Source organism: Copidosoma floridanum, unplaced genomic scaffold (assembly GCF_036245765.1).
Source record: "Copidosoma floridanum isolate Cflo_tuat_1 unplaced genomic scaffold, Cflo_Japanese_pri ptg000022l, whole genome shotgun sequence".
Lineage (NCBI taxonomy): Eukaryota > Metazoa > Arthropoda > Insecta > Hymenoptera > Encyrtidae > Copidosoma > Copidosoma floridanum.
In genome coordinates, this window is record NW_028321899.1 from 5389870 (window position 1) to 5413234 (window position 23365).

Consider the following 23365-nt stretch of genomic DNA (forward strand, 5'->3'; position numbering starts at 1 on the left):
TTTGTAACTAAAGTTCTCATATATATATATATCTTCCTACATTACGTAGTTGTATTAAAAAAAAGTGAGTCTCAGCTCCCCCGCTCCCCCTCAGCTCTCCGTCAGCTCCCCCTCAATTTACATAGTTATTTGCTTTTTTTTACGTCATTTTTGATTAAATTATATTTGAGCAAGCTCTCCCCCTTAGCTCCTAAGAAAATTATAAAAAGCAATACATTAGGCTTATTGACCTTTCCATTTAAAATACGCGACGAATATTTTAAAAATACGCATGCATAAACACTACCGAGCATACGCAAGTTACTGCAAGCACATTACGCGCATGCATACGTATATCCATACATATATACATATAGGAGCACGTGTTGGCGAATTATATATATATATGTATACATAAATATTTACATTCATATATACTTATACAAGAATAACTTCTATATATACACTAGTGGGGCTAACGACCCTCTGCGCGCTCCGCGCGCCAACCCTTCACTAACAGATTAAGTCCACAAAATAACGATATTACTCGCGTATTTATCAATGCAGGCTCATAATTAATTCACAGCATCAGAATACGTGGCTCAAAAAGGAGTTGATAAAACATATGATAACATAAATATTAATTTTCCAAATGAATTTTGAATAATATCAGAGAAGGTCTTCCACCACACGAATAAAAATAAAATAAATACTATAGTAATGTTAATAAGAACTTTAAGTTTATCAGACGGTCTCTGTAGAGGCACAAGATTAAAAAGAACAAAATTATTTAAGTATACTATAAAAGCAGAAATAATAACGGAAAAAATAAAGAAAGCAAAGTTTATATTCCTAGAATAACATTGAATACTGGCACCTCATCATCATTACCTTTTGTCTTCTATAAGAAACAGTGCCCCTTTGTATTAGCATGTTTTATGTTTATCAACAAATCACAAAGACAGAGATTCGATTCCTTAGGATTGTATATTAAGAAACCTTTATTCTCTTACAGACAACTGTACGTTGCTTTATTAAGACGTAGGAATCCAAAAAAAAAAAAATGTATTCAAATTGAATGCGAGAATAAACCAGGAATTAAAAATGTTTTTTAGCAAGTAATTTTTCAGTAATTCAAAAATATGTAACTTCGAAGATCGTCACATTTAAACAGACATATGTTAATTCACAAAAACCATGAAAAACAAATATGTGAAAAATGAGGAAATGGTTTTAAAAAAACAGATAGGTTAGAACGAAACGTAAAATGTCACAACATTAAGCTAACAGAATAAATTATTGTTTTAAAAGCTTAATTGTGTCTATTTAATTATACCTTCTTCTGAATTCTGTCTTTTTGTAAATAAAGTCCTCAGGTTATCAAGAATTTTATATTTGGGTAAAGTACACATGAACCAGAAAGATATTTGAAATGTAAAAGTTCAATTAAACTAAACAAATAATGGTACTTCAGAGATATATGGTAAGTAAGGAGGAGCGAATAGACAGAGGGAGACCTATGATCAGTGACTAAGAAAACCCTAAAAACGAGGTATGACTTGGGTACTAAATTACATATATTTTTTAACATTCATAATGGTAAAACATTCAATTAATAAGTATTTTTTAGGGGGTTGGTAGAGGGGGTGCTGGAGAGGGAGCAGGGGGAGTGATAAGAGGTAACTCAGATATAATTTAATCAAAAATGACGTTGAAACAAGCAAATAATTATGTAAATCGAGCGGGACTTGAGGGGGAGCGGGGAGGAGCTGAGACTTACTTTTGTTAACACAACTATATAATATAGGGAGATATATATATACTAGTAAGGCTTCGCCCCCCTGCGCGCTCCACGTGCCAACCCCCTACTGTTCTAACTTAAAAGGGGAGTTTTTAAATTTCATCTGTTAGTGGGGAAAGGTTGGTGCCCAGAATTTCGTGAGGAAGAAGAGTTTTTGATCTACATCGTTAAGCATTAATTATATATTTATTAGTTGATTTCCACACCACCCAGAAGGTACTATTGTGGTACGTGGAGAGTTTTTTCTAGAACTCTCCGTTATGTTTCGAGAAAAGAGGTATAAAGGTATACATTATTTTTTTAATGATTCAATTCTGAACAACGAAAAGTTTTAATCACTTTAATCACATGTAAATTATTTAAATTTTATATAACATATACTTTATATTATTCTTAATACTCTTATACATTCTATATTTTATCAATTGATAAAGTGGTCAGAAAAAATTTTTCATTTTCAGATTCAATGACAAATATGGAAATAATTTCTTTACAGTGTTCCACACTGTAAATTGGAAAAATCGTTTGTACTTTGTACTATTAAAATTTAATTTAAAATCAAACTTAATTTTTTAAAAATTTTTTCAAATGAACAACGTAAAAGTAAGCGTAAAAGGGAATGGAAATTGTTTATTCAGAACTTTTTCTTATTTTATGTATAATGACGAAGATTTCCATATGAGAGGTTGTTCTTTAGTAATCAATAATGTTGTAAATAAATGCCAAAATTATTATGAATTTATAGTAGGAAACGATTATTATCAAAATGTAAAAAGTAGTGATAAATATATTAACATAATGTTAAGAAATAGGACTTATATTACAAGTATTGAAATTAAAAGCTTCTTAGATTTATTACATGTTCACGTTATAGTTGATTTCTTGAACTATGATATTTAAACATATAGAAATTCAAATAGTAATCTTAAACTAAAAATTAATTTTAAAAGAAAAATATAATAAAAAATACGCAATTGGTCGATTAAACGTTGTATCTCCAAAAGATCATGAAAGATTTTTTTTTAAACTTGTTTTAATACAGTAACTGGTTCGACATCGTTCAAAGCCATTAAAACATATTGAGGAATAACTTACAAAACTTTAAAGATACTGCAATTGCAATGGGTTTAATAGACAATGACAAAAAAATCGATGATCTTTCTAAAGAAGCAATTGCTGTTATGTTTCCATATCAATTAAGACAATTTATGCTTAGTTTTTAGTTTCAGATAACGTTCAAGATGATAAAATATGGAATAAATACAAAGAATTTTTTACGAAGGGTTTGCCTAATAATAAAAATAATGTAGCTCTTTTACATAGTAACCAAATTTTAGAATCAGAAGATAAATGATGTTGATGCTTTAATTTATCTACACTAGAAAAAAGGAGAGTAAAAAAGAAGATGTAAATGATAAAATACGTTTTAGTAAAGAAATGCTTAACTTGATAAATAAAAGTTTGAATAATGACTAGCAAAATATATTTTATTTTATTTGCAATTAAAAAAAAAAAAAAATTTCTTTGTAGATGGTCTTAGAAGGTCAGGAAAAACTTATTTCTTTAAAACGTTAATTTACTTTTTTATTCTTCAAAATTAAAACATCATGTCAATGGCATGGACTGGAATAGCATCAATTTTTCTTCCAAAGGGGATGACCAGTCATAGAACTCTTCGCCTTCTTTAGATCTAAATAACATAGAGAGTGCATTTTTAGAATTCAAGTCAGATAAAAAAAAATTAAGAGAAGTTGATTTAATTATTTGGGATGAGGCTTTAATGATTCCAAAAGAAGCATTGGAAATATTAGACAGAACGTTAAGAGATCTATGTAATACTGAAAAATATTTTGAAAGTAAATTAATTATTTTAGGAGGAGATTTTCGTCAGATTCTCCCAGTGATGAGGAACGGTAAGAGAAAAATTATACTTAAACAAACTATTATATCTTCATTTTTATGGAATTCATTCGAAATTTTCAAATGAGAAATTATTATTCGTTCTAACAATGAAGAATTTTCAAAATTATTATTAAAAATTGACGAACGGGAAATGAAAACTTTTAAAATTACTAAAAATTGGATCTTAAATGATGTATGTTCTCAAACATTTTCTAATATCTACAATTGCTCGATGAATAGTGTCATACTTACATCGCACAACGAGAACATCTCTTATTTGAATAATAAAATTCTTAAAAAATTAACCAAAGAAATTAAAACTTACTACAGTATAGATAACGCAACTTATAAAGGGGTTGATAAATCAGACGATAATGTTCATTTAAATTTTCCGATGGAAATGTTGAACAATATTCGTGAAGGATTACCACCTCATAAACTAAATCTAAAAATTGGCACAATAGTGGTGTTACTGAGAAATTTAAGAATATCAGATGGACTTTCTAATGGAACACGTTTACGAATCACATAATTATTACAGTAAAATATAGAAGGAGAAATAATAACGGGAGAAAAAATTGGAAATAGAGTCCTTATTCTAAGAATAACTTTAGACACAGGAAACTCCTTAACATAACCGTTTATTTTGTATCGTAAACAATTTCCAATCGTTGTGACATTTGCTATGAAAGTAAACAAATCTCAAGGTCAAAGTTTCGATATTCTAGGTTTGTATTTGAAAAAATCCTTATTTTCTCATGGTCAATGATATGTGGCTTTATCAAGATGCAAAGATGAAAATAATTTATTTATTCTAGTAGAAAGGCAAAAAAATACAGAAATAAAAAATTTTGTTTGGAAAAAGTTTTTTACTTAATTTATTGACTTTACTTGATGATTTTGATTGATAAATTGGCAATATTTATGTCAATAAATCAAAAGTCACTTATGAATGTTTTATCATTTAACACGTATACATGACATGATGTATGAAAAATGGTGTAGGGTGCCTGTGATGGGTCTGCGGAGAGACAGGCAAAATTGTGCGGGGGGGCTGTTGGGGGTCTAAGGCGAAAGTTGAAAAATTTTAAATTAGCGATGAAAACGGTCGAATTTCACAAACGGTCGATATGTGGCATGCCCCACACAAATAACTATCTAACATAGGGATATATATATATATATATATATATGTGTGTATCTTTATCAATGGTGACTTATGTGGACATTATTACGTAGTAAAAGGTAACTATAAGTACAAAATCGTGCTTATGCGTACTGTCCTCATAACGTTTCAGTATTATTAGTATGTATCCTAAAAGCACTCAAAGTCCTTATAAGTCAGCTCACATAAAGATATATATATATATACACACACACATATATATATATATATATATATATATATATATATATATATATATATATATATATATAGTGCCATACGTCCAGCTCATACAAATGGCACTACTCTGGGCACTGAGCAACTGGAAGAATCAAGGGAAGAAGGATAGGAGGCCTCCCATTACTATAAGGGGGGTTGGAAGAAATTAGGCCAGTTTGCAGCTAGAAGATTGCCCATTCTCCTCTCAAGGAGCATTGCGTGGTAAAAAAGCACATTTAAAAATTTACAGAGGTGCTTGCCTAAAAAGTTGAGTTGGCCGGACATCGAACTGTGATCTTCCGCATGCCAACCCTCAACCTAGCTGACTGAGCCAACGCGCGCTCATATATGTATATATGTATGGATATACGTGTGCATGCATGTAACGTGATTGCAGTAACTTGCGTATGCTCGGTAGTGTTCATGTATGCGTATTTTCAAAATATACGTTACGTATTTCAAATGGAAATATCAATAAGCCTAACGTATTGCTTCTTATAAATTTCTTAGGAGCTAAGGAGAATAGAGCTTGCTCAAATATAATTTAATCAAGCTACAAAAAAAAAAAAAAAAAAAAAAAAAAAAAAAAAAAAAAAAAAAAAAAAAATTACGTGGTAAATAACTACGTACTCCAACGTTAAAAATACTTAATTAATTAATAAATATAAGCCTATTAGAGTTTTTTTAGTAACATACGCGCTCTTGGCTTTTATTTTCACGTTTTTTTTAACAATTAATGACTTTTCTAGAATTTAAATGTTGTTCTCCGACACAAGTAACCTTTTAAATAGTAATAAGTAATTATTAAAATATTCAGAAAAATAACAATTCTGCTTTAAGGTATACATGCATGCGAGAGCTGCGAGCTACAGTGAGAGCCGAGAGCCGAGAGACCCGAGAGCTCAGGTAGAAGGCAGCCAAAACATATATAGCTATACCCATGTGTACACACACATTCCTTCCCTCACTATGAGATACCAATCGAACGTACATTTTGGTCTCCGCTGCTAAAAACGAGAGTATAGTTTGATTAGTCTGCCGCGACGGTACTCTCAAATTAGTGAAAAAAAAGCGACACACTCTCTACTATAGGCACTGGCAATCTTCCTACTAATCCCTAGCAGATTCCCTACTCTCCGAGACTCTCAGATATTTACTATTTTTTTTAAATTTCTCAAAAAATTCCACGGTAACTCTAAAAAACTGAATATCATTAGAAAGATCATGATTTCTTTTATCTGCTCCCCTGTTTTTGAATAAAGAACTGCAGTACTTTTGTTGAGATATCATATAACATGCGACATATATTCTACGACCCTCCATAAGCGGCTGAGTTATAAAGTTAATTTTCAAGTTGCTTTTTTTTCAAAAATTGCAGTGGTAATGTGGCCAAAATTTTGAGAAAAGACTTATTGTACTTTTATGAACCATCCCTCAGAAGATTATTGCATTTTACAGTGTCATTATTTAGTAAGAAACTACCTTAATTTCCATAGTCAGATGGTATGCTACTGTGTCCTACTAAAGCTTATTTTTTTCGTAAAAACGTCCACTTAACATTTCTTATTCAATTAATACAATTTTAGCACAAGATTATTTCTTTAAAAAAAAGATGCCCTACGACCCCCAGAAGACGGAATAAATTTTTTTTTTCATAGCTTAGTAATTGAAAATAAGCAGTAGGGGTTATTGGGTTAAATGTTATTCCCAAAACTTATATTTTTTAGAAAAAAACGTTTGATAGTTATTAATTTATGATTTCCATCGAAAACTTAAATACGAATCTGCGGGCTCTTATGAGCCTTTTTCAATTAATTTCCTCTTCCAGTTTATTTTTATTAATTTTTTGTTCTTACATAGCTTTTGTTATTAATATTCGATGTGGCAAATTAAATTGGAAGTTTAACAGTATAATTAACAGCTCAGGGTGACTTTCTTACATTGAGAATCATCTATGTAAAAGGGTTAACATCCTAGAAGGAAACACCATGCTTACACACAACGCTCATACATACACACATACCAATTAATCCTACTATTTTTTTTACTCTCAGAGCTAAAACCCAGGAGGGTGTGTATTACTTTCTCTGTCTTTTTTCAAATTCGGATACCTGTTTACTGTTGTAGTGCCCAAATTTTGTTGCGTTGGCTCTTTACTGAAAACAGGTTAAAATGAAGTTTGAATAAACACAATTGAAAGAACCCGAAAAAATTTTGTATTATGGTCAAATATTGATATTTCTAAATAATCCTGTTCACAGAGAAGATATTTTTTTAATATGATGAAAAAATGATACTAATTCTAAAATTGATTAATCATATTCTACAAGCACAAAATATTAAGAAAAGCAATGAAAAAGGCCTACCTGTATGAGTACAATAGAGAGGGAGAGAGAGAGAGAAAGAGAGAGCGAGAGCAAACGATCAATGGCTCTCTCTCTATTTCACTTACTCTTATAGGTACTGCCAAAATACCTTTTTCATTCTTTTTCTCAACATTTTGCGCTTGTCGAAAAAAAATTAAAAGTGCTTATTGATAGAAAATTTTTCGCCCTACACGTTAGTATTTTAATTTTTTCTGTACATCAAACATTTAAAAGATAGAAGCTAAACGAACTTTAGAACACAATTTTACACAATTTCGACATTAATAGACCACTCAAAAATAATCATAACTAGTTTTTTCGAAATTGGCGGGCTTAATTATACACAGTATAAAAAACGCCCAATCATTGATGAATTTTCTAATTCATAAGAGTCACAAGACGGACATTGTTCTTACAATGTTCGATGGGTTGATCGGTCTGTCAATTGCTCGAGGAAGTATATCCCATCGACTAATAAGGAATAGACCGCTTATTAGCAGGTGGGACAGTAAAGCTCACGTACAAAATAACCCCCACTTTTGCATTGTGTTTTCGATGGAAATCTGTAGTTAATGAATATCAAACATTGGTTTCCTTAAAATGTAAGTATTAAAGAGTAACATTTCCAAACCCCGACTGCCTATATAAATTCATTAAGCCTTTTTTTTCGAATTCAAGAATAAATTTAACTTTTATGATGAAAAAGGTTCGGTTGAGATTACACTTAAATTGGTGATTATATTCAATTTGCAGTTAAGCGTTTTTTTGCAGCTTCTTTGATTGTTAATCTAGTGCCAAAATTGAATTAATTAAATAAGAGATGTTGATTAGAACTCATTGCGAACAAAATAAGCTTCAGTTGGACACTGTAGGATGCCGTTTGGCTGTGGAAATAAAATGTCAGAAATCCGCTTTATTATAAACAATTGCAATTGTGCGAAAACGATTAAACGTACGACATCCAGGTGTAGAAGTGTTGCAGTGCCATACGAGAGCTCTCATTACTCTATATTTTCAGACGTTTTAGAATGATTGCTCATGAGTTAGAAACGAATGTAAAAAACCGCTACTTTAACAATTATTGGCATTTTGAAACTAAACCAATTTTCTGATTTTTAACCATCGTGGCTCATTTTGTAGGTCTTTTAAATACTTACATTTCTTATGAAAGGTATTTTTTTATAAATCTAACAGAGAAAATGCTACGATTGGAAAAGTACTTTTCCATGCTGTTATCAAGCTAAAAAAAATTTTTTTTAATAATTTAAGCTGTTCAAAACAATTAATTATTGATATTCACTACAAAAAGCTTCTTAAACAGGCGGCAAACTTACTTCCGTTTTTTTTCGTAAAAATGTTTCTTTTTCTCATCTAAAATTTTACGTTGACAAAAATGCTACAATCGTTTTTAGTGCTATTAATAAAATTATCATAGAATAATTAAGTAGAATATTAAAGATACGGTATGTAAAGTAATTAAATAGATAACAGTTGTTAACAAATAATGTATCTTTGAAGCGCGATTAATCGTTTTCTGGCACTCATGCTATTTTAAATTTTGAAATAATTGGCCGCTGTCAAAAGCTATAAAACATTAAACAACGTTAGAATAATAAAACTCATGGATTAAAAAATATTTTTTTTCAATAGAAAAGGGCTTAAATTACTTGAAAAACTTATCAAAAACCTAAAGGTTAGATTGCTAGCCCTGGCGTCTACAATGATTTTGTAGTCTCGATTTTTGGTGAATACGTAATTCTTTAGTGTTGTTTTAGGTATTTCTGTCTTTGCAGTTATAATTTTGGGTACGATTGCCAAAAAGTGATTTTAACTGGCAAGGTATACATATACATATTGTCTTTACATGAGACGCATCCCAGTAAAAGTTCAACATGGTGAGATAATATAAAAATAGTATGAAATTAAAGGAGTTAGATACCCTTGCTTACTAAATCAATAGTCTATTATGAGGTTAAAGAATTTCAGTGGAAATAAATTTTTTGCGCTGAATTCAGTTACACGGTAACTTTACGAATCTTATTTTGTTTTCTAAGACTTGTGATTAAAATTATTAATTACATAAAGATGTTATATTTCTTACATAAGTTGGGAGAAAAAAAATTTTGTACAATAATTGAGGACCAAGTAAAATTTTTTCAGTTTTCTTATTTACATATAATTTTTATTAATTTTGTACTTTTTTTTTTTACTTGTTTTCCAACTGGTGTTACATTCTATCAATTTTTACTGTTACACTGTACCATATTAGAGCGGAACGTATTGATCCTGAAATCTGACAGATAAACACATATTGCATCTTTGATCACCCATTTAGATAGCTAAGCCATGTCCAGAGATGAGTAGAGAGATTGCTAACGCCAATGCTACGGCGTTAGATAACTTTTTTCCACTGATCGGGGCGACCCGCCGCGGCCAACCCTCGAACAGGGCGCACATTTTTCGAGAGAGTGAGAGTCATATCGAAGAGCATGCACCTACGAAAAGAAAAGTGGATTCACGTGGAAATAAGCATGTAGGCGCACATTTTGGAGGTACGTAGAAGGGGGATATACTGAATGTGTGCCTATGAGGAAAGGAGTAGAAATGACTATATAGCTGCATAGATAAGTGCACAGCCAACGCAAATGACGATACGAGTCTTTCTCTCTATTACTGTATAATCAAAAGTACTTATAAGTATATGATATCCAATGGACTCTTATTTTAATGTTATCTATACCAATCTTATTTAATTAAATTGTAGAAGTAAATGCTCATACCCTGTATACACTATCTTTAGATTTCGAGACATTATTTTTTCATTAGATTTCGTACTTTTAATACTTATTCTAAAATCCACTAATATTTTGAAAAAACATGCAGATTAAACTATTTGTTAAGGATGTCAGTTCAGCTGTAATTACAAGTTTATAATTTTTATCATCATAATTGCTTTAATAGCAATAGGACAAGCCTTAGAGGTTATCCACGAACATATATGACTTCGGAATCAAAAGTGTCCGATGGTTGAATAGCTAAGATGGTTAAGGCTGATGCCATTTTGCAAATTGTTTTGTGATCTTGGTTTCAATTCCAACAATCGGCAGATTTTTTTTTTTTTTTTTTTTTTTGAATGCGATTCATCATTCTGTTTCATTGAAAAAATTTTTTTCTATTTGTGATTCATTGAAATTTGTATAATATGTTGTCGACATTTTTTTCCGATTCGTCGAAACAAACCCGAAGGCACAATGAAACTTACCTTTGTTACAATAATATCAATATGATTATCACCAGCGAAGTGAAAAAAAATCCAATTATACAAAATTATTTGTCTTCATACATATAACATAGTTTTCTGCTTGTATTAACATTTTTAATTTATACCTTGTGCTTACAATAACTTGAAACTAACAGTATGGATTCCGAAAAAACAAAAGCTTTATCGTGTAAATAAAGCATTTTTTAAATCTAAACTCGTGTTCTTTTTTTGATAGTTTTGTTATACAGTGGCCCTTAAGCGCAGTGGCCCGTAAGCGCTTCGGGTTATTCGGTGATAGGTACTTGCATTATTATTAAATGTTTCAATAATCTATAAACTGGCTGGTAATTTTACCCCAGGTAACCTAGCAATCGTCGCCACAGTTATTTATTATATGTTCATTAATATCTAAATTGACCGTTACTCTATTTTTGTATTTGCTCTCTTGATGATTTGGTTATTCTTGCTTATGCTGTTAATGCAATGCAAATAGGTTATATTTTATTTCAAAGGTTTATTTGTGACTTTATAATTATGACTTATTTAATTATTTATAAACTGAGCTCCCCTGTACATACATACGTACACGCACGCACGCACGAGCGCGTTTACACGTTTACACACACACACACACACACACACACACACACACACACATATAATATTCATGTATTTTTTAATGACAAATGCATTTGTACATAATTATTCCATAAAAAAACTAACTTTTATTAAAAGTAAAAGGTTAGGCGAGTTTGATGTGTTTCAAATACATCCAAAATAATCATTTTTACAAAACTAATAACGTTATACAGTGAAACAAAACTTATTTTCATAGCAAACACTACAATATCTCCAAGTATTTCAGTTAACATGTTTCTAATGCTACTTATTTGAAAATATTAAAAAAGTAATAAGATCAACAAAAAATAGTCAATTTTGTTGCCACGTCAAAGAGTTATTATAAACATGAAATCATTTATCACTAGAATGAATATCTTAATTTAAATATGTAATTAAATATAAATTTTTTCACAAAATACTTAAGCGTTTAAAAAGTAATGAGATCAGTTAAAATTAATGAAGTTTATTGATACATCAAAGAGTTATAATTTACTAAAAATTATTCAGTATTAAAATGAATATCTTCATAAAAATATCTAAGTGCATTAAAAATTTTACAAAACGAAATGGAAGATTTAGAAAGTAATGAGATATAAAAGAAATAGTCAAGTTTTTGACATTACAAATACTTTTATACTTGAATAAGGTATGTATTAATTTTTGTAATACTTTCAAGGTACTGAATAAGAAATAATCAAGCCTAATGTTTTATTTTCATTATTGCAGCAAAAAATGTCAATATTTTGTAAAGTTAATAAATCGGTATAACTTGCCGGCCCAGGTTTATATTGTTTTTGACTTAAAAAATCCTAACTACTTATGGAAAAAGTTTATAAATAAATCAATTTTTGAAAAAAAGCCTTATTTAAAATATTCGCTTGGTTACGAAATAAATCTTTTACTTCTGTTAGTAAATTAAAAGCGTAAGAGTTTAAAATAACTTATTCATAATCTGTAATTTTTGTTTCATGGATTCAAGACCTTATTCCATTGAAATAAAGTAATATTTTTTGTACATAGCCTAAAACGTAAAGCTTTGTACAGACATAAAAAATACTTTAAGGCTCTAGAAATTATTTGTACTAAGAAGCCAAGTTAATGAATAAAAATGTTAGCACGCAAATAAGTCTTTAACTTACTGCACATAAGCCATTGTAACACTTTTTTTTTTTTATGTTCATCATCGCCCAAACGCTCAGACATGGCTTTTGACACCTATATAGTGTACTTAGGCGTACAGTAAAATATTGTAACAGCTTTATTAAAAAGCGAAAGGTTCAACTGTAGAAGGAGCTGTAGGTTGTCTGAGAGGCTCAACTCCCATGCCGAAAAAATTCTAATTTCATAATGAAAATCTTGTCCAAAATGGGATTTGAACCCTGGCCATTAGGATCTGTGAGCAGGCACGCTACCCGTAGAGCTATCATATGCCTGATCACGTATATTTATATATGAATTTACAATTTTTTTTTTTCTAAACGTTATTTTAATTGTTTGCTAAAAAACAGTATAAATCCGGGCCGGCAGTCACACAGATTTATTAACTTTCCAAAATATTGACATTTTTTGCTTTTATAATAAAAACAAAACATTAGGCTTGACTATTTGTTATTCAGTACCTTAAAAGTATTACAAAAACTAATACATACCTTATTCAAATATTACAATATTTGTAATGTCAAAAACTTGACTATTTCTTTTATATCTCATTACTTTCTAAATCTTCCATTTCGTTTTGTAAAATTTTTAATGCACTCAGATATTTTTATGAAGATATTCATTTTAATACTGAATAATTTTTAGTAAATTATAACTCTTTGATGTATCAATAAACTTGATTAATTTTAACTGATCTCATTACTTTTCAAACGCTTAAGTATTTTGTGAAAAAATTTCTATTTAATTACATATTTTAATTAAGATATTCATTCTAGTGATGAATAATTTTATGTTTATAATAACTCTTTGACGTGGCAACAAAATTGACTATTTTTTGTTGATCTTATTACTTTTTTAATATTTTCAAATAAGTAGCATTAGAAACATGTTAACTGAAACACTTGGAGATATTGTAGTGTTTGCTATGAAAATAAGTTTTGTTTCACTGTATAACGTTATTAGTTTTGTAAAAATGATTATTTTGGATGTATTTGAAACACATCAAACTCGCCTAACCTTTTACTTTTAATAAAAGTTAGTTTTTTTATGGGATAATTATGTACAAATGCATTTGTCATTAAAAAATACATGAATATTATGTGTGTGTGTGTGTGTGTGTGTGTGTGTGTGTATGTGTGTGTGTGTGTGTGTGTAAACGTGTAAACGCGCTCGTGCGTGCGTGCGTGTACGTATGTATGTACAGGGGAGCTCAGTTTATAAATAAATAAATAAGTCATAATTATAAAGTCACAAATAAACCTTTAAAATAACATATAAACTATTTGCATTGCATTAATAGCATAAGCAAGAATAACCAAATCATCTAGAGAGCAAATACAAAAATAGAGTAACGGTCAATTTAGATATTAATGAACATATAATAAATAACTGTGGCGACTATTGCTAGGTTACCTGGGGTAAAATTACCAGCCAGTTTATAGATTATTGAAACATTTAATAATAATGCAAGTACCTATCACCGAATAACCCGAAGCGCTTACGGGCCACTGCGCTTAAGGGCCACTGTATAACAAAACTATCAAAAAAATAACACGAGTTTAGATTTAAAAAATGCTTTATTTACACGATAAAGCTTTTATTTTTTCGAAATCCATACTGTTAGTTTCAAGTTATTGTAAGCACAAGGTATAAATTAAAAATGTTAATACAAGCAGAAAACTATAATATATGTATGAAGACAGATAATTATGTCCAATTGGATTTTTTTTACTTTGCTGGTAATAATCATATTTTATGTTATTGTAATAAAAGTCAGTTTTATTGTGCCTTCGGTTTTGTTTCGACGAATCGGAAAAAAGTGTCGACAACATATTATTCAAATTGAATGAATTATAAATAGAAAAAAATTTTCTAAATGAAACAAAATGATTAATCGCATTTAAAAAAAAAAAAAAAAATTAAATCTGCCGATTGTTGGAATCGAAACCAAGATCATAAAACAATTTGCAAAATGGTATAAGCCTTAACCATCTTAGCTATTGAACCATCGGACACTTTTGATTTCGAAGTCATCCATGTTTGTGGATAACCTCTGAAGCTTGTCCTATTCCTTTAAAGCAATTATGATGATAAAAATTATGAACTTGTGATTACAGCTGAACTGACATTCTTAACAAATGGTTTAATCTGCATTTTTTTTTTAAATATTAGTGGATTTTGGAATAAGTATTAAAAGTACGGAATCTAATGAAAAAAAGATGTTTTGAAATACAATGATAGTGTCTATAACTATGAGCATTTACTTCTAAAATTTAATTAAATAAGATTGGTATAGATAACATTAAAATAAGAGTCCATTGGATATCATATACTTATAAGTATTTTGTTTTATAGTAATAGAGAGAAAGACTTGTGTTGTCGCTTGCATTGGCTGTGCGCTTATCTATGCAGCTATATAGTCATTTTCATTCCTCCCTCATAGGCGCACATTCAGTATTCCCCCCTTCCACGTATCTCCAAAATGTGCGCCTACATGCTCATTTCCACGTAAATCCACTATTCTTCTCGTAGGCGCACGCTCTTCGATATAACTCTCGCATTCTTGAAAAATGTGCGCCCTGTTCGAGGGCTAGCTGCGGTGGGTCAACCAGATCAGTGAAAAAAAGTTGTCTCACGCCATAGCATTGGCGTTAGCAATCTCTTTACTCATCTTTACTATGTCTCAACTTTTTCAACTAATCCTTACTAGCTCATACTTCCTGCTGTTCTAGCCTTTTTCCATACCTCCTAAATATTACCTATCCCCTTCCTTATCGGGATTGCCTACATAATCTACTTTCAGGTTGCCTTTAGGTGCCAAATCAGCCGTGGAACTCAAGAAAAAAATGCAGCCAGATAAATATTTTCAGAAAGCTTACCCTAGTGAAATTGAAACACATGTCTCACTAAAGCAGCCAAAACTCAAATTACTTCCTTTCTAACTTAACTACAAACGCTCCTTATTCTTTTTAATATTATTTAATATTTTTACAACTTTTCTTACTATCATAAAGAGTTTAACGTTGACATGCTATTTCTAAAGATTAAAAAATTTAACCAATGCTTGGTGCGTTAAAGATAGCTACAAAAAAGGTGAACCTTAACATGTTGCTTTTAAAAGTTTAAAAATTTAACAACTGCTCAGTTGGTTAAAGATGGCAAGAAATTAAAGATAGATTTTAAAGGAACATGAAGAAAAGTATATAACTTGTGGAGTTAGAATGAATGAGGTAATTACACTGCTTAGGAATATGATAGAATAATGTGATGGATTATGGTTATGAATATGAATAATGCGTTCAGTGTAAACCAATAAATTATATCTAATGATTTGTAAAGGGTATCTGGAGAAAATAACACAAGTATAAGTGGTGTGATGCGAACACAATGCGTTTATTATGAAAATGGGTGAAGGGTACTTTTTACGGCAGACTTATTCTTTATGATTGCTTACAGGCTCATAAAATATGTTTGCCCAAATTATGGTAAAATTTACTTTTTTTTTTACACAATTTCAATCAATATGTACTTTAAACATCACTCTTCTCTCCTGACCCCATGATTTTATTTCATATCATATTTTTAAATTAAATAATTACAATATGTACGATAAAAAATAAAACAAATAGTGGTTATAACAGACCAAAACCAGATCCATATAATTAATCAGTTTTTATTACACGTAGGATCATTGAAGTATAGTCTGTTTTTTTTAACCCAATGCGTACGGTTTACGGTTAATGTGTTAACATATACATCTTTGATACCACTAACAAGTCTAATACAATGTGACAAGTGAAGTCCTACGCTATCAAATTTATTACTAATTTTATGTGTAATATTAATAAAATTGCATATTGTCATTTAAACAAAGACATCTTTAAAAAGAAAAAATCACCCCTAGATAAGAATCATGTGTATCCACTAAAAAAATATCGCAGTGATGGGTTTGGACATTTGATAGAAGCTCGAGTAATTTTACAAACGTCCGTAACATCGTCGATATATTCTGTTAAAATAGGCTTAATCTTAAAATTATTTACGTGTCAAGTGCCTGTAATGACAGCAGATAATACTAATGAAATAATTGTAGACGCAGATGATTATAATATCAAACTTTTATTTATTGAACACTGTTTCGGCTTGTACGAAACAAGTTCAAGGCCCTTATCAGGTCCAATAGTTAGTTGCACAACAAGTGACGTTAGCACTGCTTAAGATATTTAATCAGCGACTATGGAGACTGAAACGTTGTTCAACAAATAAAAAGTTTGACTGTATAATAATCTGGGTCTACAATTATTTTATTGAAATTGCTTAGTAAAAGCGACTAATTATAGTTATAATGTAATCGAAATAAAGTGGGGAATGAATTTACATTTTTTGCAGATAAATTATAGTTATAACGTAATCGAAATAAAGTGTGGTTGTGTATTTCATTAGAGTGAAAAATACTTATCATTTGTTATTCGATATGTTAATAGCAGTGAAAGTTTTTTAAAAACTAGCAAAGAGAAAGAAAGAAAACGTGAGACAAGTCTACGGAAAGGCAACTTGGTTGTGATAAGTATTCCACAGAAAAATAAAATGAAATGTTTTCTTCTTTAAAAAAAAGCTAAGCTAAAGCTAGTATGAAGTATGCTTTGAAATATAAAGGCATGGCTTTAGTTTTGTACGAACAAAGATATAATGCTGAAGTGTTACCTATGGGTGTACTTGTTAATGACACTCACCCTTGGCTGTGTGCATGCCTTGATGGAATTGTAATACAAGACAATTGGATTGTTAAGTTAGTTGATGTTAAGTGTCTATGCACTTGTGAATATAAATGTATTGTAGATCAACAAAAAAAAAGTATAATCTTGAGTATCTCATTTTCAGCGATAATGGATCTGTTGTTTTAAATTTTCTCATATTACTACATTCAATGCTAAATGAAGATGCATGTAACACGTCTGAGTATTTGTAATTTATTTTTGTATTCACTGTAAATACAAAAACGAGCACAAAGTTATCTAGCTGTTGTTAAGAGGGATGATAACTTTACAAAAACTGTAGTTTCACTGTAGTTTCACTTGCAGAAAACGTTTACTTCGCACAATATTTGAATACAATATATACAATATAAAACATTAAATTCTGTAATAATTATGCAGTGCATAAAGTATTTCTTTATTAATTTTTTGGTAAAGTCATTAAAAAATATAGATAAGAAGGTTCAACAACAAAAGATATTTATATAACAAAATATTTAAAAAAAATTGTATTATGTATTTTTTTAAGTGGCTGTAAGTTTACTAGCAGACATATAATCAGTTTATTAAATATGGTATTTCATTTAATTTAAAATTTTGATAAGTGACGTTCTTTGAATAACACGTTCAATGTGTGCCCTTACACTGGCAATTCTAAAAGTATGTAATAAAATTTCAGATTTTTTTAGAAAAGCCCTTATCAGCTGAAATCACATTATTATCTTCTAACAAATTTTACACAATAGCGTGCAGTGGTTTAAAAGTAACGAGTCGACTTGGTGTTCATCCAATTAGGACTTGCCGTTATAGGCTGGTGCAAAAACGAATTTTTAACGAAAAAAAAAAAAAAAAAAAAAAAAAACATAGCAGGCAAGGACTAGGTAAAAAATATTGTTAAGGTTCCAACTTTAAGAGAAAAAATATTTAATCACAAAAACATTGGAAATGGTAAAATGGGGATGCAATTAAGGGGTTGAAAACTGTTTTCTGCGATTTACGGCAAAACGTGCCCTCTTAGCAGAAATTGTTCAACACAAAAGTTGTAGATGGTGAAAAAATCTAGGACTTTTGTACACAACACTTTCCGACATAACCTCAAATTAACCGTCAAAATCACGAAAACCCGATTTTTCAGTATTTAATTTTTTTCTTGCGTAAAAATGATTCAATTTGCATGAAAATTTGTGAAAGTATTTTTTTTTTGTAGTTTAGAATGTGACTACTTTCGGAGTTATGTACATTTTTGGAAAAAACACCCTTATTTTCCACGAACAACTGTCTTGATCTTTTTTTGTATTTTGAAGTTCTATAAGTAGTCATTTGAATCTTTGAAATGTCTACTTTAAAATGGTCTATGTAAGTTGGTGGTTTATTTATCGTTAAACTGCTTAAAATTGTGGAAAAACAAAAAAACGTCATTCTGAATCATGATTTTCTCAATATTTTTTTATAGTTTTTGATTTTCTTCATTATTTTTGTTAACAGTGTTATATATTTACAAAATATAAGTTGCTTTTATGTAAAATTATTACAGTTAAAAAAATTTAATTATAGTAAGTAGCACAAACCCCATTGAAAAGCTTAAATAAATAACAATGTGTTTGGTTACATAATAAATCAACGCTGAAATACAACTACAATAAAATATCTACTTCAAATGCACTCATATAAATGGTTGAAGCCTGCCAAAAGTGGCCGAAGGAGAAGAAAAAGAGAGACCGGGCCAATACAGTTGCCGAACTCGTTGTAGTGTAGTAGCTATTGTAACGTGTGGTAGTTTGAGTACGGTTAGCTAGTAGAAAAGTAAGATAAAGAAGTAGAGGAATGCAAGAGCACGTGGTGACTGATTTTTTGATTGAAAAACAACAAAGTAATTATCAACAAGTACTTACCTGCTATGATCGTGATATATCAAGGTAAATTAAATATTTGAAGGTAGTACCTCTTTTGTAACATTGCACAGATGGTAATTTGAATAATTTTGCTTTTAAAATAAGTGAAAATAAGATGATTATGAATGTAAATTGTTGGTAATGTTGATATAAAAGTGTGAAGTGTTTATTTGCTTATAAATAGTAGTAGCATGTCAGGACAACGTGTACAATAAATCTAAAATTTATTGCAGGTTAGGCACGTTGTAGACTTAGAGTTGTAGAAAGACCGTTGTCACAGTAGAGAGGAGAAAATACTGGGCATTAACATCCGTCTGGTGACTTACGTTGTATTATCGTGTGTATGCTGTGGTGATCTAAATATTTTGCAGTATTATTGTAACTATAGATACTTAACAACTCAAAAATACACATTTTGAATTTCTGCAAAACGAAAGTTTTCCACGATTTTAAGAAACTAATCAATTTTCTGAACTTAATTATTTTAGACAAATAAAATGGATGTACCTGCTTGTATTATTTGTAATAAGTCTGATCAAGATGATTTGTATGAAATTAAAGCGATGGAAAAATTAACAGCTGCGCACATTCATCGAAAATGTCAAAGTAATTATAATAAGCAATGTTCAATTGAAGAATCGAAGAGATTGAGTCAAAAGAGATTATCTGAAGGTAACCAAATCATTCAAGATGAGCAAAAGTTAAACTTCGAATTTCGTTGCTTTTTTTGTGGCGAAATATGTGATAAATATCGGCATGAAATACGCTTCGTAACAAATGAAACAAGACAAAATATTATCGAGGCTGCTGATCTACGCAAGACTTCAGATGTACAATATAAACAAGTGCTTGCTCGATTGCGTAATGTACAAGATTTGCTTTCTGAAAATGCCCGGTATCATAAAAAGTGTATGGAAAATTTTTACAGAGAGAGTCCTTCAACAAATATTAGTCTTCCTGCGAGTCAGAATACGATTTCATGGCATGTGTGATACATACGTTATAAAAGTGAGTGTCAGTTTTTGATCGTTCAAATTACGGTAGATTTTGCCTAAGATCCATTTTATAAATTTCCTGACACCACAACAATTAAAAATAAATTAAACGTTCACTTTTCAAATAAAATAATATCCAACACTTTCAACAAAGATCTCATTATTTGATACAAGATAATTATTACTCAGGAGTTAGCTGAAGATTGGTATGAAAAGAGATTCAAGAATCCTACAGATGAGGCCCTTAGAATAGTTGAGATGGCTGCTAAAATTTGTTTGGAAGAAATTTGATCTACTCGTTGTAATAGTGATCAATATGAAATCTCCGACTTTCAAAAAGAAAATCTTTTTTACGACATACCGAAAATGTTAAAAGCATTCTTAAGCATACTTATTAGGACGTATCATAAGAATAATAAAAGTAATCAGCTGAAGTATGATAAAAAAATTGCTAGGTTGTCGCACTGTATCGTATCAGCTGCAAGGCCACGATCTTTTTCATCACCGATTTTTATGGATTTGTCGTCCATGATTCATAAGAAGTACGAATCAAAAAGACTGATTGATTCCTTATCGAATTTCGGATTGGTAGCTTCTTACAAAGAAGTTTTAAAATTTGAATCATCCATTATTAACGATCCAGCAAATCATACTTTGACGCTAAATTCGTATATTCAGTTTGTTTTTGACAATCTAGACCATAATACGTGTACAATTGACGGTCGAAATACATTTAACTCGATGGGTGGAATCTTGATAGCTACTCTGTCATCAAGCGTTGTTTCAAAAAAATTATTGCTAAATTGAAAAACATTTTATTGTCACAGGAGATCGGTAAAAGTGGATTTGTTGAGTTCAAGAATTTTAAAAAAAAAAGTTCAGATGGTTTAAAAACTATCACTGTTCAAGATATGTATGACATAAATAACAATCAGTTCTACGAAATTTCAATGAAAGATTTTGCTTGGTTTTATTCAAAATTTTTAAACAAGTTTTCTGATGGTTGGAATGGATTTATGAAAATGATTTATGAATGGATTTTGAAGTCACACTGTCAAATAAGTTACGCAGTTTAAAAAATTATTCCTTTACCGTTTGTTAACAATCCACCGAGTACGGACGATACATCTTTTACTGTGTTAGTTCAAGTAGCTGAATATAGCTAGAAGCATAACCAATCTATTTGTTTCGTCACATTTGATCAGCCTCTGTGGTAAAAAGCTCGTGAAATATGTGCCAGTGTCGATCCAGGAAACGATCCTCATAATTTATAATGTATTAGGCTTCGACTTGGTGTTTTCCATCTACTCATGTCTTACTTCGGAGCAGTTGGATTCATCATGGAGAGTAGTGGATTACGCGAAACATTTTTTGAAATTTATGCGGAAAATACAGCTGGTAAAGCTTTATCTGGGCACGCGTATTCAAGAGCTGTCAGAGGGCACAGTCTTATACAGCTTGCTTTAACCCAAATTATTCTTTCATCGATGCAATTAACGGACACGGACATGGCACAATTAAAATCACTACTCCTCGATGTGGAAGAAGAAAATTTTATTCAAAAATTGCAAACACCGGTATTTATTAATTTACGTAAAAAATTTATCAAGCAATTATGTGTACTAAAAAAAAACAAAAAACTGCACAATATTGGATTCTGTATTGGAAGATGATTGTTTTAATGAAAGATTTTATAAGAGCAGAAAGATCTTGGGACTGGAATTTGCATTTAAAGTGTGTAGAGAGAATGATCCCATATTTCCACGCGAGTGGGCACTTCTTATACGCAAAATCAGCGCATTTGTACCTGCAAGACGTGCGTCAACTGAAAAATTCGATGTCTGATCACGAATTTGATAAATTTACGTCTCAGGGCTTTTTTACTATCAGATGGAGTCACAAGTTTTGGTTGGGAGTCTGGTCCGATATGATTATTGAACAATTCCTAATGAGATCCATGAAAACTCAGGACGGGCTTACACATGGTCGTGAAATTTCTAAAAGTGTTTTAGCTAAATTTATTTTAACAATGATCATTTTAGTTGAAGTATGCAACGAAATGGAGGATTTTAGTAATTTTTCTTTTGCAACATCAGAACAACATATTAATTCCAAAGAATATCGAGTTAAAAGAGACGGTACGGACTTTAAAAGTTATTGAATTTTTTCGATCGTTATGATCCATTCCCTGCTACTGAAAACATAATTTCGATTTATTCTAGAGCGATCGGTGACGAAACAATAAACTGCTATAAAGCGCGCGAAGTAGGTGAAAAATCTATGCAATATATTGGCAAATTTTGGTACAATAAATTTCAAAGAAAAAACACAGTATTGTCACTAAAAGCGCTTCAGTCATCTGTAAAAATTAACGGAGAAAAAATAGTTATAAGTCCCTTAATACTTTTCTAAAGAATTACATTAAATATAAACGACAAAGATGACATAAAAGAATTCTTAAAGTATGAGCTTGCTCCGTTTTGTTCTTCACTATTTACAGAAAATGGATTAAGAAAAAATACAGTCTGAATTGTTTGCTAAATTTACAAGCATTACAGTTTTTTCAGCCTGTAAAAATATTTTACATGTTGTTTACGGAGGGTTTTTGTTACACAAAGTCACTTGGCAAAAGAATGATACTATTTAAGATATCGCAAATAAATACCTTGCTTACCTACAAAACCATTATGCAGCGAATAGTATAATAGTATTCGATGGATGTCCCGAAGTCAATAAAACTGCAACTATAATACTCGCATCAGCTTCCACTTCGATGAACACAAACCAATCTGAACGTTCTCGTCATGATAAATCTACAAACATACCTACATTTGAATATAAAAATATAAGTAAAATACCGTTTTAGCAAGATGAATTTTTGTCTAATCAAAGTAACAAAAAAAATTTAATTACAACTGTATCCATTAACAATCACATGGATTTTTGTGCAAACGAGCTCCCGAAGACACTGATGTATTAAGTATAAACACTGCAACTAAATTAGCAAAACATGACGATAAAACTGTCATAGTCGTCGGCCAAGACATAGATTTTCTAGTACTTTTGTATCAGCTAAATTCAAATGGGTTAAGTATTTTTTTCCACTGATAGCTGGTATTTACAAAAGTAGGAAAATAGATATATCATTAAATCAACTAAAATTTCAGCTTTCCCAACAGGCAACTAACAAATCGACTTGGAAACTAACAAATTTTTCAACAGGCAACCAACAAATCAAATTGGAAAAACTT

General features: G+C 30.4%; 1 protein-coding gene across 5 annotated transcripts in view; it reads left to right on the top strand.

The window, feature by feature from the left end:
* Positions 1-23365, top strand: part of Klp10A (kinesin-like protein 10A) — a 592557-nt gene that overhangs the window by 110222 nt on the left and 458970 nt on the right. The gene's annotated exons all lie outside the window — the stretch shown is intronic.